A 15,952-nucleotide genomic window follows, 5' to 3' on the forward strand; every position below is an offset into this window, starting at 1 on the left:
TCTCCGGTGAACTGTGGACATCTAACTAAGGCCTTGCCTAGGTATGTGAAGGGGAAGCAGAAATTGCCTAGGTGAATGAAAATGTCACAGTAAATATGTGGTGTTTTAATTTCAGCCTTATGCACTCTATCCTGAATCCATGCAATATAATCCCCAAAAATGAAGCAGTGAGTCTCACGGGTAATTGGCCATCGGTTCTGCAAAATCAAGCCTGGTCCAGCTACTTCATTACTTGCTCTGTGACTGTGGCCAACTTAACTCCTGTTTCCTGATTTCTAAAGTGAGGAGTGATGAGGATCTCATGTCATAGCACATGGGACTCAGCAACCCCAGTGTGTGGCACATCCGGAGGGTCAGTGTTTCTACCTTTTCATTTTCATCCCCTTTCCTTATTTTATGTTGTTTTCGATATGACAAGGTTAAACCGTAGAAGTAACAAGGTGACATTAGAAATCATGCTTTCCTGTTTACTTTTTTAAAAAAAGATTTTATGTATTTATTTGACAGAGAAAGAGAGCACATAAGTAGGGGGAGCAGCAGAGGGAGAGAGAGAAGCAGGCTCCCCTCTGAGCAGGGAGCCCGACGTAGGGCTCAATCCCACAACCGTGAGATCATGATCTGCACAGAAGGCAGACGCTTAACTGACTGAGCCACCCAGGCGCCCCTCCTGTTTACGTAAAAATAAAAATCACTTCTTCCCAAAAGTGGCCTGAGGTGATCTCTGAAAATGGTTTGCTATTTACTCGACTCAGAAAACCCTACAAAGTCATACAAATCAAGGGGTTCAGATCTTCATGTTCACTTTAAGAACACACATGAACCTGTCCGGGCCATATCGGTGCCATATTGTAAAAGCCATCAAGTATCTGAAGGATGTCACTGTGCAGAAGCAATGGGTAGCATTCCGTCACTACGATGGTGGAGCTGGTGGGTGTGCTCAGACTAAGCCGTGGGGCCGCACGCAGGGTGGGGAGCCCAAACAGAGTGTTGGGGTTTGACTGCACGTGCTTCAAAATGCAGAGAGTGATGCTGAACTTAAGGGTTTAGATGTAGATTCTCTGGTCATTGAGCTCATCCCGGTGAACAAAGCTCCTAAGATGAGGCATAGAACGTGTAGGGCTCATGGTCGGATTAACCCATACATGAGCTCTCCCTGCCACACCGAGAGGATCCTGACTGAAAAGGAGCAGATTATTCCTAAACCAGAAGACGAGTCTGCACAGAAAATAAAGAAGAAGAAAACATCCCAGAAGAAACTGAAGAAACAAAAACTTAGGGCTTGGGAGTAAATTCTGCATAAAATAAATATAAATAAAAGTAAAAACAGAAAAGAAATCATAATATTAAAGAAGTTTTCCTTGGTAATATGAAGTAAAGAAGTTGTCCAATTATGGAAAATCATCACTATAAAAACAAAGTGGTTTTTTTTTGTTTGGTTTTGTTTTGGTTTGGTTTGGTTTTGCACAGTTGCATGATTTCAAGATGTCCGGTCTGACCCGTGAAACCTTGCCTATCCTTCTTACTTCCTCCATGACATTCCTTAGTAATTTCTTGCCTCCTTCATCAGTAAATGCTTATGGAACATCCAGTTTGTTAGGAGTTGAGGTAGCTTTAGGATCTTTGGAAGAGCTGGGCCCTAGAAAATGGGGATACTAAGTCTTGGGGCTCCCTTTACCTCTGACTTCCCGTGATGTCTTGGGTAGCCTCGGATGAGAGAATTAGCGTTTGTTAAGGATGAGTTCTCTTCCTGCTCCTTTCTTCACCCCCTTCTGGATGGAGACAACCTGTGCCCCTGTCTGAGAGTAATATTTCATGAGTCCTTTTTTTTTTTTTTAAAGACTTCCATTTATTTATTTATTTGAGAGAGAGAGAGCGCGTGAGCCGTGAGCGGGGAGGAGGGGGTGTGGGAGAGGGAAAGAGAGACTCTTAAGTCGGGCTCCATGCTGAGCCCAGAGCCCAACCGTGGGCTTGACCCCACCACCCTGAGATCATGACCCAAGCCAAAACCAAGAATAGGGTGCTCAACCTACTGAGACACCCAGGTGCCCCTCATGAGTCCTGTTGATGAAGGTGCAGAGTTCAGGAGTCCCCAGGGCCCATGGGGCTGGGGCAGTAAATGAACGAAGGTAGGAGTCCAAGACGAATAGTGATGATGGAGATAGGTTGGTTGGAGAGCACAGCCCACATAACCTTTTTTTAAAAAAATCTTTCTATGCTTATTTGAATGAACACCTATAAAATGGCAACGGCAGCTGGATTTGGCCTGCGGTTGCTAGTTTCGATTCTAGTGTGAACAGTGGGTTGGAAAATCAGGCGAACCTAAGAAAGGTGCTGACCAGCCTTTTCTGGATGGTATTCTTTTTGGAAGGGGTAGGCCCCAGTTTGATTTGCAGGTTTTTTTTTTCCCCACCCATTTCTAAAAGATTTGGCCTCATTAGAGCCTCTCATCCTGGAAAATCAACAGAATTTTAACTGCCAAAATTTCCCCGAGTCAGCACGGAATGCTGATGTGCTCCCAGTCACACCTTTGGTTTGTTTTGCAATTCAGAATTGGGTTTCCCTGCCGTGGCTAATGCAGTTGGCTTTGGTTATAGTGCAATATATTCAAATAAACATTTATGAGGGTAAGTAATCATATTTTATGCAAACAAATTATTCTTCCGTAAAAGTCACTTTTTAAAAATGCATGCTATTTCTTCTCTCAGTCAGCATATCAAGCTAATAAAAGTTATTGTATCATCAAAATTCCCTTCATGACTGTGTATTGTTCCATTTATGTTCCATTTAGAGGGTTGGTCTTTACTTTGTTTCTCTCCTCCTCCCATTAAAATTTTATAGTTTCACCACTCCTGTAAGAAATCATGATTAGTTCATGTGTCACATAATTATGGCAGAACACTAGAGAAAGCTACTTCTGAGGGAGGAAAGTGTCCATTAAAAAGTATGTAGGTTCCAAACCCAAGGAAACACGTGAATTAGTAGCTCATTAAAATTGGAGTTCAGTATTAAAACAAAGTGCTTTGTGACACAAAGTATCTTCTTGGTTGAATAATTTAATACTTTCCTGGCCCATTTTAGGTAACTCTTTTGCTCCCTTATCACGGATGCCTGGTTGCTGCTAAGGAGTCTGTGCAGGGTGGGATGGAGGAGAGTCTTCCTCAGCCGCCTCCTCTCCTCCCTGAAAGAGGCACATAATGAGACTCGGACAGGTTGCCTCCGTGCCCTTACTTGAGCAAGGGCCCTGGAATGCAGGAACGTGTTTCTCCCTCTACCGAGATGCTTTCAGTTCTAAGGGAGTCTGGAAGGGAGATGGGGAAGAGGAAGTTACGGGAGTGAAGGAAGGTAATCAGTCTTTGTGACGGGTCCCCAGGTGGGTGGCCCATTCCATGCTACATACAATGGTCTCCAAGGAGCCTGCGGTTTGCTGGGGGAAACGTCCAAAGCCTCTGAAGCCTCAGGCTGACCTGGGCTCCCCAGACATTGCAGTAGGGTGGGACACTCCTGCTGAGGACACAGCTCTCCAAAAAGAAACCCTCTGACACCCACGTGAGTTTAGCTTCCATTCTGCCTGAGTTGGTATGGAGTCTGGTTACTTCTTGGTGACAGATCCTAATTCTCTAGAGGAATTTTCCGACAGGTTCTAGAGATGATGGGGTGTTGCCTTGGGCAAACCTCGTACCCAGAGTAAGCACCTGCCTGTCATCCCCCTCAAGACTGAGATGGAGGAAACAGGTAAGAACACGAAACAAACAGAGACTCGGGCCAGGCGGTACAGGTCTCCGTCCTATTTGGCCACTTCCTGGCTGTGTGACCTTGGGGAGATAAATTGATCTTTCTGTGCTTTTGTTTCCCCATCTACAAGATAGGGTTAATGGCACCTAGTTCTTGGGGTTATTGTGGGTATTAAATAAGAGAATGCATATAAAACATCTAACATAGTACTTGGAATAAAATAGGGACTCAAAAAATAGTAGCTTATTACTTTTATTATGGTGATTTCCCAGCATTGTAACTCTAGCATAAAAGAGTTAAACTGATTTGCATGTACTACTTAGATATGCAGTTCGCTCTGGTTATTTAAATCCATTTTTATTCTATATTCAGTTTGAAGTACAGTTCATGTCATGAATATTACTTTCAGTCTTTATACTAGACACACTCAGAAAATTATTGCCAGCAATGTATAATAATTGTAATATTTGTGACTTCGTGTTTTAAAAAATAACCAGTCATACTTATAAAATATCTAAGTGTAATATTTCCCGTTCTACTGAAGGGAAAATATTTTTCATTTATTGCAGCTTTACTTCTGAAAATAAACACCACGGTATAAACATAGTAGCAAGGCTGTCTTGAGCTTAAAAATCAGTGAAAATAAATTTAACTTCAGGGAAAGATAATGAATGCACACCTCAAAAACCCGTTTGAGAGGATGTATGTCCTAGGAGTAAAGGTGCTGAGGAGGAGCTAGCAGGAGTGGGATGCCGTCTCAAATCCAGGTGAATGGCAATTCAAATGGAGCCGCATTCATTTCCCCCAGGAGCACTTTGCCTGTGCAGTTTCCACCCCCCCCCCCCCCCGCCAGGCTCTGTTCCCAGGGCCATGCATCCTTCCATATTTGGCACCAACCACCTTTCTTCCTCTGTGTAGACACGGACTCCCTAGGGTGCCCGATTTGTGATGGCGGCCTCATTATTCATTTGTCTAACTGTATTCTTCCACCTTGCATTTCTATGGACCTCTTGAGCCACTGGATCCTGGCTTCAGTCCCCAGAGGCCACTGCAGTCACATTCTGAGTTGCCTCTGATCTGGTTCTTGGCTTGCTTCCGCCACCTTTGGCTGAGCTTCAAGTCCCTCCACCTGGAAGGAGCTCCTTCACCGGAACTGGTCACCGTGGGAACTGATGCTCTATTTTGAGCCTCACTGTGGTCGAATGAGTTCATGCTGCCTCTGAAACCCAGAGTGAAGAAAAATCCGTTGACTTCTTTTCTCTCTCTGGCTCAGAAACCCACGACATGGGCCAGATGATGCCTCAGGTGGGTACGTGTGTGTCAGTGTAAGATGGATCTCTCTACCTGTGTGGGAAGAAAGTTTTGTCATTTTTAGATGTTGGTCACTTTAGGAGACTGCATGCAAACTACAGTGACATCCCTTAGTGGGTCACAAAATCAGTGTAACAGGTTGCAGCCAAGTACAAGCTTTTCATTAAAAAATGAAGTGGAATAAACAAGGGAAATATCAAGAGAGTATTTTAGGGAGATTACAATATGTCTGTATCTCTATCTACCCCTCATCTATCATATTTGTATGTGTGTATATACTGGGTTACAATGTAAATGTATTTCTCATTGAGATTCTCAACCAAGAAAATTGGAAAGCCACACTTGAGTAGAATTAGAGCAGAATTTTGTGATTCTCCTGTTTACTCCTCTGCCCAACTCCATCTCAACTGCTGCGTGGTCTGCTCACTACAGAGCATTCAAGACAGAAAACTGACCTGTGTAATAGTGTTACCACCACCACTGTCACTCTCCCACTCCGTTTCTGTGGTTGGGCCCAGAGTTTGGAGTCCCTGCAAATAGGCGAGAGGGCAATATGGGACAGATTGCTGGAGGGGGAGGTTTGGGGGATATAGAGCACAGGACAGATGGATGGAAGGACAGAACACACGTAACCAAAGCGGGCACCGTGGAGGTAGGGGAGCAAGGAGAATCCAGGTAGAAATTCCTTCAGAGGTGGTGGGCTGGAGGAGGGTGTCCGTGGGAGGAGGTGTGAAGGGAGAACCTGAGAAACTTCTGCATTAGTCAGTTTTAGGTTATATGTTCTATGCTGTGCTCCATTACTTACAAATCCTCCCACAGATAGTCCGCTCACAGTTTTGTGTTTATGGTATTCTTCAGAAAGCAGGTAAAAGAGAGTCGTCCCAGAACTTCTAAGGTGGAGCTGAGAGTGCCAGGTAGGGTCCAGAGAGCAGCTGTGAAGCAAGATTGAGCCACGCGTGGATGTTAGATAAACCTCCTCCTTTAAATAAACCGGGGTGGAGGGTGACCTTTGAGAAGGCGGGAAGGGTAAGCGTCTTTGTGGGGTCAGCGTCTTCCAGCTAAAGACCACCAGGAACACACATGTGGTTGAACAAGTTGGACCGTGTGGCATTGTGGTGAGAGGGTGTCTGGAAGCCCAGGATTGAGGCTTGTGTCAGTGATTTTGGGGGAGGGCTTGATGGAGCGGGGCTTTGCTCTGATGGATGCTGTCAGGAGATGGGGTAATTCTGTGATGGGTATCGTAGCCATCCTAACTACAGACAGGGCAGGCTAGAGTGAGGCCGGAGGTGTAATTGGCAAAGAAGCAACAGCTACCTATATTACCCTGCCGGGCTGGGGGTGTTTGGGAATTTTGTGGGGTGGGCAGTGTTCACAGATACGGAGTGCTCTTGTTTCTGTCTTGATCCATCATGATTGGAGAGTGGCCTTGTTATTGATGTTCCATAAAATTGTTTAGGTTTGGCAGAAGAACCCCCTGGCCTAGCTGTGTGTGCCAGGCCAGCTCCTGGATGTCAGGGGCTGTGTTTCTTTCTCTATAGTGCAGTTGTTTCAGTCATTTCATTTGGGTATTAAGGTAGACTGCTAAGATTGGGGACCTCAAGGTGACAAACACATATTTGTACGCTGACGTATGTGATGTATTTCACATACACATAAAGGGTGCCTAGGTAGGTGTTGACTGTATGTTGACATGTAAGTACTAAGTTGCCTCCTTGAAAGGAAGGGAAATCCGCATCCTCCTTGTTAACAGAAGGAAATTCCACAATCTCTTGTAGATCCCAGTCACCATCCTCAAGCTTTCCAATGAGCAAATTAGGAAGCTAAACCCCTGAATCAAAATTCTCTAGTATAATTTGAGTGACAAGGTCAGACGTCTTTAATGATGCATGGATTGATTACCTCCATCAATTTTGATGGGATCTTGTGGATAAGGTGTTGTAGCATTCTTTGATAAAAGCCAGAAGCCGCATGCATGGTCTGAAACAGGCAGCTTCGAGGCAGCTGGCGGGGCTGGGGAGTGGTGCTGGAAACCTAACATGTCTGTGTGGCGAAATTCAGCTGAGCTCCATTTGAAAGACCGCTGCCTGGGCTGCGAAGGAGAACTTAGAGCTACGATGAACCCCTGCATACCAGAGTGGGTTAATACTATCATATCACTGGGAGATCATTCATGCTGATGGCAAATTATACAATGCAACAATATGCTGACTTTAATTCCCATGCCATATGGCTTCAGGTTTACTTTTATGCCTTTGGGGTGGGATGGGATGGTTTAAGGCTTTTTGCATAGAGAAGATCATAAAAGCATGTTGTTATTTTATTAGGAGAATGGAAATCTCGGTAAAATATAGACCTAGGACAGAAAATGGAGATGGAGGGAGATATAGCAAATGCACAACTTTTATTATTGTGTAGTCAGCGAGAGCTGGGGGATATTTTTCATGATCACCAAGAGAGTGGGTGACTTCGGAATGCTCCGCCTCTGCTGTGGGGCTGTAGCATTTTGTGCAAACTGGTCTCGGGTACTTGGATTAGCGGTGGGCACAGAAATGTATACGGCTGAGTCAAGAATTTTGCTGGGCCAATGACCGAATTGACTGGTGATCATTTTAGTAATAAGTAAACATTTTTAAGTACTTATAATGTGTCAGGTACTGGGCTAAAGGTTTTCATACATCATCTCAATTAATTCTCACAACAAATCTGTAAAGTAGATAACACTAATGCTCCCATTTTATTTATTTTTTATTTTATTTTATTTATTTTTTTAATGCTCCCATTTTTTTTAAAGATTTTATTTATTTATTCGACAGAGATAGAGACAGCCAGCGAGAGAGGGAACACAAGCAGGGGGAGTGGGAGAGGAAGAAGAAGCAGGCTCATAGTGGAAGAGCCTGATGTGGGGCTCGATCCCATAACGCCGGGATCACACCCTGAGCCGAAGGCAGACGCTTAACCGCTGTGCCACCCAGGCGCCCCTTAATGCTCCCATTTTAAAGGATGGGTGCACCGAGACTTTGAAAAGTTAAATTGCGTGTCCAAAGTCACACAGCTAATAAATACGAAGCTTACATTGATGTAGATAGAAGAGAAAAATGAAAATATACAGTGTTTGGAATACCAATAAAAAGTGTTTTGGAAGGAAGAACATCTGTTGAGATTCCTTAGTCCAAGTAAGGCGGCAAGCATCCACTGAGCATCTACCCTGCAGGGGGCTGGGACAGGCTCTGGACCCCCACTGTTCTGTAAACAAGTCACCTATGAGAGTGAGAGCATGGAGGAGCCTCAAAGAGGAGCAGGGGAGGCCTGGGATGTGGCAGGACAAGGGTCCATGTCAGGAAAGTGATGGGCTCCAATGAAGATCCCTGTCCAGCACATTCCATTCTTTTTGCATATATTGCCTGATTTACAGTGCTCCCTACACGTTCCTGCAAAGGAGGTTATAGTGTCCCCGTTTTTTGGAAGAGAACTTTGAAGTTGAGAGGCATCAACCAAGTTGTTTAAAGTATGCAGAACTGCGGCACTTGGCTGGCTCAGTCGGTGGAGCACGAGACTCTTGATCTCAGGGTTGTGAGTTCAAGCCCCATGTTGCACGTAGAGGTTATTTAAAAATAAAATCCTAAAAAAAAGGGACACAGGACTGAACGCTGTGCCTTCCAAATGCTAACCTCATTTCAGATCACTGTAGGTACATGTCAGCTGACGCTGCGCTCACATAAGTGACTTTACCAGTTACTCCTGTCTGTCCCCCTGTCCCCTATTCTAGCCAAATGCTTATTCCTGTATCACCTGTGAACCCTGCATCAGCCAGGTGCTGGGATCAGTGGCCCCAAAGTTCTGTGATCAAGGATTCCTTGATCAGCTGTACATCAGCTGGTGTCTGGCTGGTGACTCTGTCTAGATTCTTGGCGTGAGGTCCTACTTCTTCTTGTCTGCCTTCCTGAGCTCTGGGCTGAGGACAGCTCTGTCTCCACTAACTCCTGCCTGCTGTTCCCCATCCTAGGTACTCTGCCCATCTAGGACTTGCCCGATTCCAGGACTTATGCTTCATTATTTCTTTTAGACTTCCAGGTCTAAATCATTCCATTAGCCTTATTACTATTACTATTATTATTATTATTATTTTGTAGTTTATGAGGGTTTTTTGTAGTTTTTCTTCTTCAAATATAAAGTTATATTAAAATGTTGAATATGCTTTAAAAATACATATATTTCCCTGCGAGTAGATCCTGGGACATCCCTGATATGCCTCACATATGCCTTTCTGAGATTTTATACTGAGTCATTACAGTCTTCTAGCTTAGAGGTTCTGAAACCTGGTTGCCCATTAGAACTGCCAAGGGAGCCTGAAAGAATGTCTGGACCCCACTCCAGGGACTCTGATTTAGCTGCTCTAAAGGGTAGTTTTGGGAAAGCACAGATAATTCTAATGTCTAGCCTGGACTGGAGACGATGGAGCTAATACCATCAGTATTTTTAGTTTTAGGTGAGGCATTAAGATTTGCCTTAAGAGGTAGGGTTGCCAGATTTAGCAAATAAACATACAAGATGCCAAGTCAGGTTTGAATTTCAGATAAATGATGGACAAATTTTTAGTGTAAGTATGTCCCATGAAATATTTGGGATACTTTTTTCCTAAAAATCATTCATTGTTTTTCTGAACTTCAAATTTAACTGGGCAAACTGTGTTTTATTTGGCAACTCTATTTTTAGGGAGAAGTCCCATACTTGGGAGAATTTTTTTCTCTTTTCTGATTTGAGTGACACTCAAACTAATACAATTTTTTTGTGCTCATGTCCCACTGAAAAGGCCCTTGAAATCAAGCTTGTGTGCTTCAACTGTCCCAGAAATTTCTACAGGAGAGAGCCTTATATATGCAAAGAAACACATATTTCAGCTAGCAATGGATTTCTCACTGTCTATCCCCCTCTTACTTTTGCATGGTCTGGTTGGTGGCTTATCCAGGCAACTTGATCGTCATTTCTTTATGCTAGTTTCTTCATTGAAATAAACCAGCCCGTAAGTCAGTCGTCTTGGCTTGGAACAAAAGAAGATTCTAAAGAACTCATTTCTGAAGAACTAGGGGGTCATAGGAACAAAGCATTGTTGCTGAAGAGGGAGGAACGTGTGGTGGGATGTGGAGAAAGCATGTGCTGTATTGGCTTCGTCAAATGGGAAGAAAGTGATTGTGAATCAAGGTTCCATCAATAATGCATTATTATTTTGAAGACATTAGAGATAACTAAGTGTTTATAAGCTTTATGATAGTTCTGACATTTTAATGGGCCCTTAAAGGAAGTGAATTATTAAAAAGCATACTTCGGATGAGGTCATGGACTCTTTAAGTTTAGGGATCAATAGAAATAGCCTGTGTGTGCCAATATGGCTAAAGCTATGCCAGTAATTTGTGTTGTCAGGTTATTCCATTATAATGGAATAATGAGAACCCATCTTCCCCCCTTACTGCCCATCCTCCTCCAATGCCCCTCAAGACCAGATTCAGAGCAAGGATTCGATTCTGAAAGCCTCGTCTTTTTCAGTTCTCATATGGAAAATATACATGTTTGTTGATCTTTCATTAAGTCCTTATACTCAAAATAACAAGAAGAAAAAGAAAAATAACAAGAAGATAGAGATGATATCTTCTGTCTCTCTTTCTGTTTCTCCCTTAATGGTCTGACTGCTTATTTTGCCTGACCGCAAACATCTGGAGGACTCCAAAGACTAAGAGTGTTGACTAGTGTTTTAAACTAAAAAAAAAAAAAAAAAAAAAAAAAGCACCTTTTCTTTAAATGGAATATTCTGTACAAGACCACTATATGTGTAATACAGATAAAAGCAACTTGCCATTTGAAGAGAGGGCCAGAACTGAGCTCTGCTCGCTCAGAGACTCCTGCCCTGTCCTGAGGGTTCACTTGGGTTCTATGGAGCTCAGTGTGAAGACCACTGGTGTAGACCAACTACCTGATTTATTTGACCTCTTACCCTCAGGTTGTTTATTTGCAGTCCTTATTCAGATGGTTGTCAATAGGGCCAACCTTCGTTTTCTCTGTGGCGGGATATGTAGAACCTGGCAGTTTGGGGCTTTTACTATCAAAATCTTGTCAGCAGAATGCTCAGTTTTCATTGTATTGTTACAGATAAAAAGGCGTTGAGAAATTTGTATTTAATGACAGTGGAAAATGGCACTGGTTATTCACTGCGACTCATCCTCTTGGAGGCTGTAAATACTTAGGGTTCTATATTTGTAAATGAGAAAAGAGCCCTGACCACAAAGGCGTTTGGAACATGAGAAAGAAACAGTTTGCAAGCACTTGGGGCAGAGAAGGCCGATGCTCCTGCGAACAGGGAGGTTCCCAGAGTGGACTCTCCTAGACGTGCTGGCTTTTGACCTCTTTTATGATTCAGGAATCTAGTTCATAAACCTGTAACGTAATTTCTAAATGAGAGAAATAAATGTACAAGGAGAAAAATATCAGAGGTCTTAAAATTTAGGATACCTTCGTCTGAAAATAACAGAAAAGGCACCTAAAAGTGGCTTCAAGTAGTAATATACATTCTCACACACTATGTTCTTAGGTAGGGTAGTTCTAGAACTGATTGATTCTGTGACTCGACAACGTCATCTAGGACTGCTGTCTTGCCATTTGCTCTGCCGTCTCCAGCATTTTACTCTTACTTGCCCTCTCATGCTTGCAAGGTGCCTGCCAGGTTTCAGGCATTATGGGCACGTGGCAACTTTGTTGGCACAAAAGGGATCTCTCTTCCTGTAGACTTTTCTTCTTTTTGTTCAGTGAGAGAAACTATTTCTAGAGGCCCCCAGGGGTTTCCCCCTCATATATCATTGGTCAACATGGTGAGATGAGCCCAAGCCTAGATCAGAAAAAGGAAATACTTGGTTCGAGCTAGTCACGATCAGCACCTGGGGCTGGGGAGGAGCTTAGTCCTTCAGAAGCACTTGTTTCTCTATCAGTAGGCATCAAAAAGGCAAGAAATCTCAATCAGTGGTGTCTAGCTTGGGTCCCAGGTTTGTCACTCCTTACCATTTTGGTGGGACACTTCAGTGATCTCCAGTGAGCCCTAGGAATATTGTAAAAATTTTAAAGCCAACCTACTCTAAACTATTTTTAATAAAAAAATGAATAAACGGAAGAACAATAAAAAAAAAATAGTCCGCATTCTGGGGCCCCTGGGTGGCTCAGTCGATTAAGTGTCTGCCTTCGGCTCAGGTCATGATCCTAGGGGTCCTGGGATCAAGCTTTGTGTTGGGCTACGGGTGTCAGGCTCCCTGATCAGCAGGAAGTCTGCTTCTCCCTCTCCCTCCACCCCTCCCCACTGCTCACGCGCACTCAAGCTCGCTCTCTCTCTCTCTCTCTCTCTCGAATAAATATAATCTTAAAAAACAAAATACCCTGCATTTTACACACCAAAACAAAACACGTCTTCATAAATTTTAGAGAAACTAGAAAAAAATAGTAGTTCATATCAGAGGAGGAATGTGAGCTCTCTTAGCTCTGCAGCCATAAAAAACAATAGAAGAAATCACATAAACATATTGATATATTTATGGATTTTTGTATAATGAAAAAGTAAACTAATAAAAATGGATAACTGGCTGGAAAAACATTTTAATGAAAGGTTACAAAGGTTAATATTCCTAATCTATAATTTTACATTCAAATTTATGAGAAAAAGTACATTAAAATTAGAATAAGCATAAAGTACAGGAAAAGATAATTCACAAGAGGGGAAACAAATAGTAATTAAACACATAAAAAACCATACAAACACATTACGATCAAAGAAATTCAAATGAAAGCAAACTTGAGATGCAATTTTGTATTTCTAGGGAAACTTTGCAAGACTATAATACAATCATGGTAGTAGTATAGCTAATACACTTATTCACTGCTGATAAATTGATATATTCTTTTGCAAAAGTCAATATGACAATATGTAATGAAAGCCACAAAGATGCTTATACCCTTTTTTATCAGTAAATTAAATATAGAATTTTATTCTAACCAAATAAATCAACACAAGCAAGAAGCTATATATTCACTGCAGTAAAAGCTCTGGAAGAAAAAACTGGAAACCATCAAAACATGCAATTTACAGAAATGGTTTAATAAATTCTGGTAAAATAGTGTTCAAACATCTTAAATGTTAACTATGAAGACATTGTAACAACAAGGGAAGCGTTTATGATAAAACATGAGAAAATACAGAAATCAGAATTGTATTTGCATTATGATAACAATTATATAAAGCATTTCCATTTGGAAGATGATATCCAAAGATGGAAACCATGTTAGGAGGATGAGGTATTGGTGATAGTTTAATTGCACAAAATATATCTTTAATGTAGCTATATTACGTATCTATTCCTATGCATTATGTTATTTCCCAAATTAGTGGCTTGTTAAAACAGCAAACATTTGTTGTCTCACAATTTCTGTGATCAGAAATTTGGGAGCAGTTGGGTTGGATGTTTCTGGCTCAGGTCTCTCATGAGGCTGCAGTGCTCTGAGCTCCGACTGAGGGGGGAGGCTGTGCCTCTGAGCTCGCTTACACGGCTGTTGTTGGCAGGAGGCTCAGTTCTGCCTCATGTGGGTCTCTTCATAGGGTGTCTTGAGTGTCCTCATGGACACTTCTCTCAGAGTGAGTGATGAGAGAGACAGAATGAGAGAGAGAAGAAGAGGAACAAGAAAGAGGAGGAGGAGGAAGAGATTAGAAATTGCAGTGTCTTTTATGACCTAGTCTCTCAGTCCTATGCCATCATTGCCATTTTATTCTGTTTGTCAGAAGTAAGTCACTAGTTGTAGCCCACATTCAAAGACAAGGGAATTGGGCTTCACCTTTTTTCTTTTTTTTAAGATTTATTTATTTATTTATTTATTTATTTATGTGAGAGAGAGAGAGAGAGAGAGAGAGAGAGAAGGAGGGGTGTGAGTGGGGGGAGGGGCAGAGGGAGAGGGAGAGAGAAACCAAGCAAATTCTCTGCTGAGCCTGGAACCTGACTGGGGCTTGATCCCATGACCCTGAGATTATGATCTGAGCCAAAATCCAGAGTTGGCTGCTTAACCAGCTGAGCCACCCAGGTGCCCCTGGGCTTTACCTTTTAAAAGGAGGCATATCGTGGCATATTTGTGTACATGTTTAACATCACCACAGATTTTAAGATTGCTTTTCATTAAAGATATGCCGAAACAGAAATGTGGACAGCCCATGTCACATGTGTGAGGTATGGGCCGGGGAGAGGAAGTATGAAAAAAAGGGGAGAGGAAGTGGCCTATCATGACCAAATTAAAATGCCAAAGACAACTTAGACTGTGTTCCCAGGTGAAGATAATTATTTCTGTGACTGTGGTGGCCAGAGCAGTGGTATTGATGGTTTGTTTCTCACATCGGTCCGGAAGGAGTAGGTGGAGGAATGGCATCTAGCTGGCAGATGACAAGAAGTTTCTTTATTTCTAACAATACTGCACAGGTTAAGCACAACATTTTCTCAGCCATCTCTCAGGGACCTTGTCTGCTTGAAATCTCTGGTTGTTATCTGAATAAACAATTACCTTTGAACCATCACAATACATTTCAAACTCAATTTTTTAAGAAAAATCACCGAATGTGAACTATGGTCTGTAAATACTACACATATGGAAAAGTGAAAAGCAAATACCATTTAGTGCTGCAGCCAAAATTAAGTAGCCAGAGCATCCTGCTTATTCTGAAATATTTTCCTTAGTGTATTTAGCTTTCAATTATTCATGGAGACTAGGGACTGGGCACCCTGTTTGGCTATTTTTCAGGCTGTTTTCTTCCTGCTGAGATTCTGGTGACTCTAGATGTTTCTGGGTCCTCGATTAGAGAGTAAGCGAGAAATGTGATGAGGATGATGATGATGATGATGATGATGATGATGATAAAACTCTTGAGATGTCTCTGAGGGGGAGGTTGGAGCATTTTCTATGGATTTTTAAAAATACTTGTTTACTCCCAGTAGTCAGGGCTATATAGAGAATGGAGCATGGACTTTGGAATTAGATCGATCTGGGTTTGATTCCTTGCTTTGTTGCTTCATTCATTCAATAAAGGCTTATTGCGCCAGACATTGTGATTGATTCCAGGGACATAGTGAAGAAGATGGGGTTCCACCTTCAAAACTTCGGTCCAGTGGAGAAAACAGACAAGGAAACAGTCAGTTAAGTCCCAGATGCTAAGAGAACCAGCAAGAGAGCTGTTACCTGCTCTTGGTGGTGGGCGGTATCCAAGTCAGGGAAGATTTCAAAGAAGAGGAAACTTTTACATTTAGCTGAAGGGACAATAGGTACAAGGATCTGGAAATAAGAATGAGCATTGACATGTTGTGCATCTGGAAGTAGCTCTGGAGGACTGAGTGGCAGACATTGCTGGTTGACAGACCTGAGAACCATTTCTATCTTCTTTTTTCCTTACCTTCCATCATGGAGGCCTCTCCTTCTGTCTCTATCTCTCAGGTAAGCTCTACACCCAATGTGGAACTTGAACTCACCACCCTGAGATCAAGAGTCTCGTGCCCTGTGGACTGAGCCAGCCAGGTGCCCCATGGAGTCCTCTCTTATAGCTAATGATGGCCATGTGATACAGATCTGGACACTGAGATATTAGCACAGTTTGCTGAAAGGATTCCGGGAATGTTTTGTTTCTCATGATTGAGGAGGAAAACTTGGGTGGCACAGACTTCTGCCCTTCCTCCTCCTCCTGGCTTTGAGTGCTGATAGGATGCTTACAGGAACTGCTGCCATTTTGTGACCATGAACAACACAGCGTACCAGAACAGTGTGGAGAGGAAAAATAGAAGGACCTTGGGTTCTTGCTGACGTCATGAAGCTATTGTAGCAGCCCTGCCTTTCTCAACTGCAGACTTCT

The 15,952-nt window shown here is 42.7% G+C and overlaps 1 pseudogene; it reads left to right on the forward strand.

Moving 5' to 3' along the window:
- The first annotated feature begins 727 nt into the window (after window positions 1-727).
- Window positions 728-1,289, forward strand: LOC103671772 (annotated as a pseudogene).
- The last annotated feature ends 14,663 nt before the right edge of the window (window positions 1,290-15,952 follow it).

This window comes from Ursus maritimus, unplaced genomic scaffold, assembly GCF_017311325.1.
Source record: "Ursus maritimus isolate PB19 unplaced genomic scaffold, ASM1731132v1 scaffold_6, whole genome shotgun sequence".
Classification (NCBI taxonomy): Eukaryota; Metazoa; Chordata; class Mammalia; order Carnivora; family Ursidae; genus Ursus; species Ursus maritimus.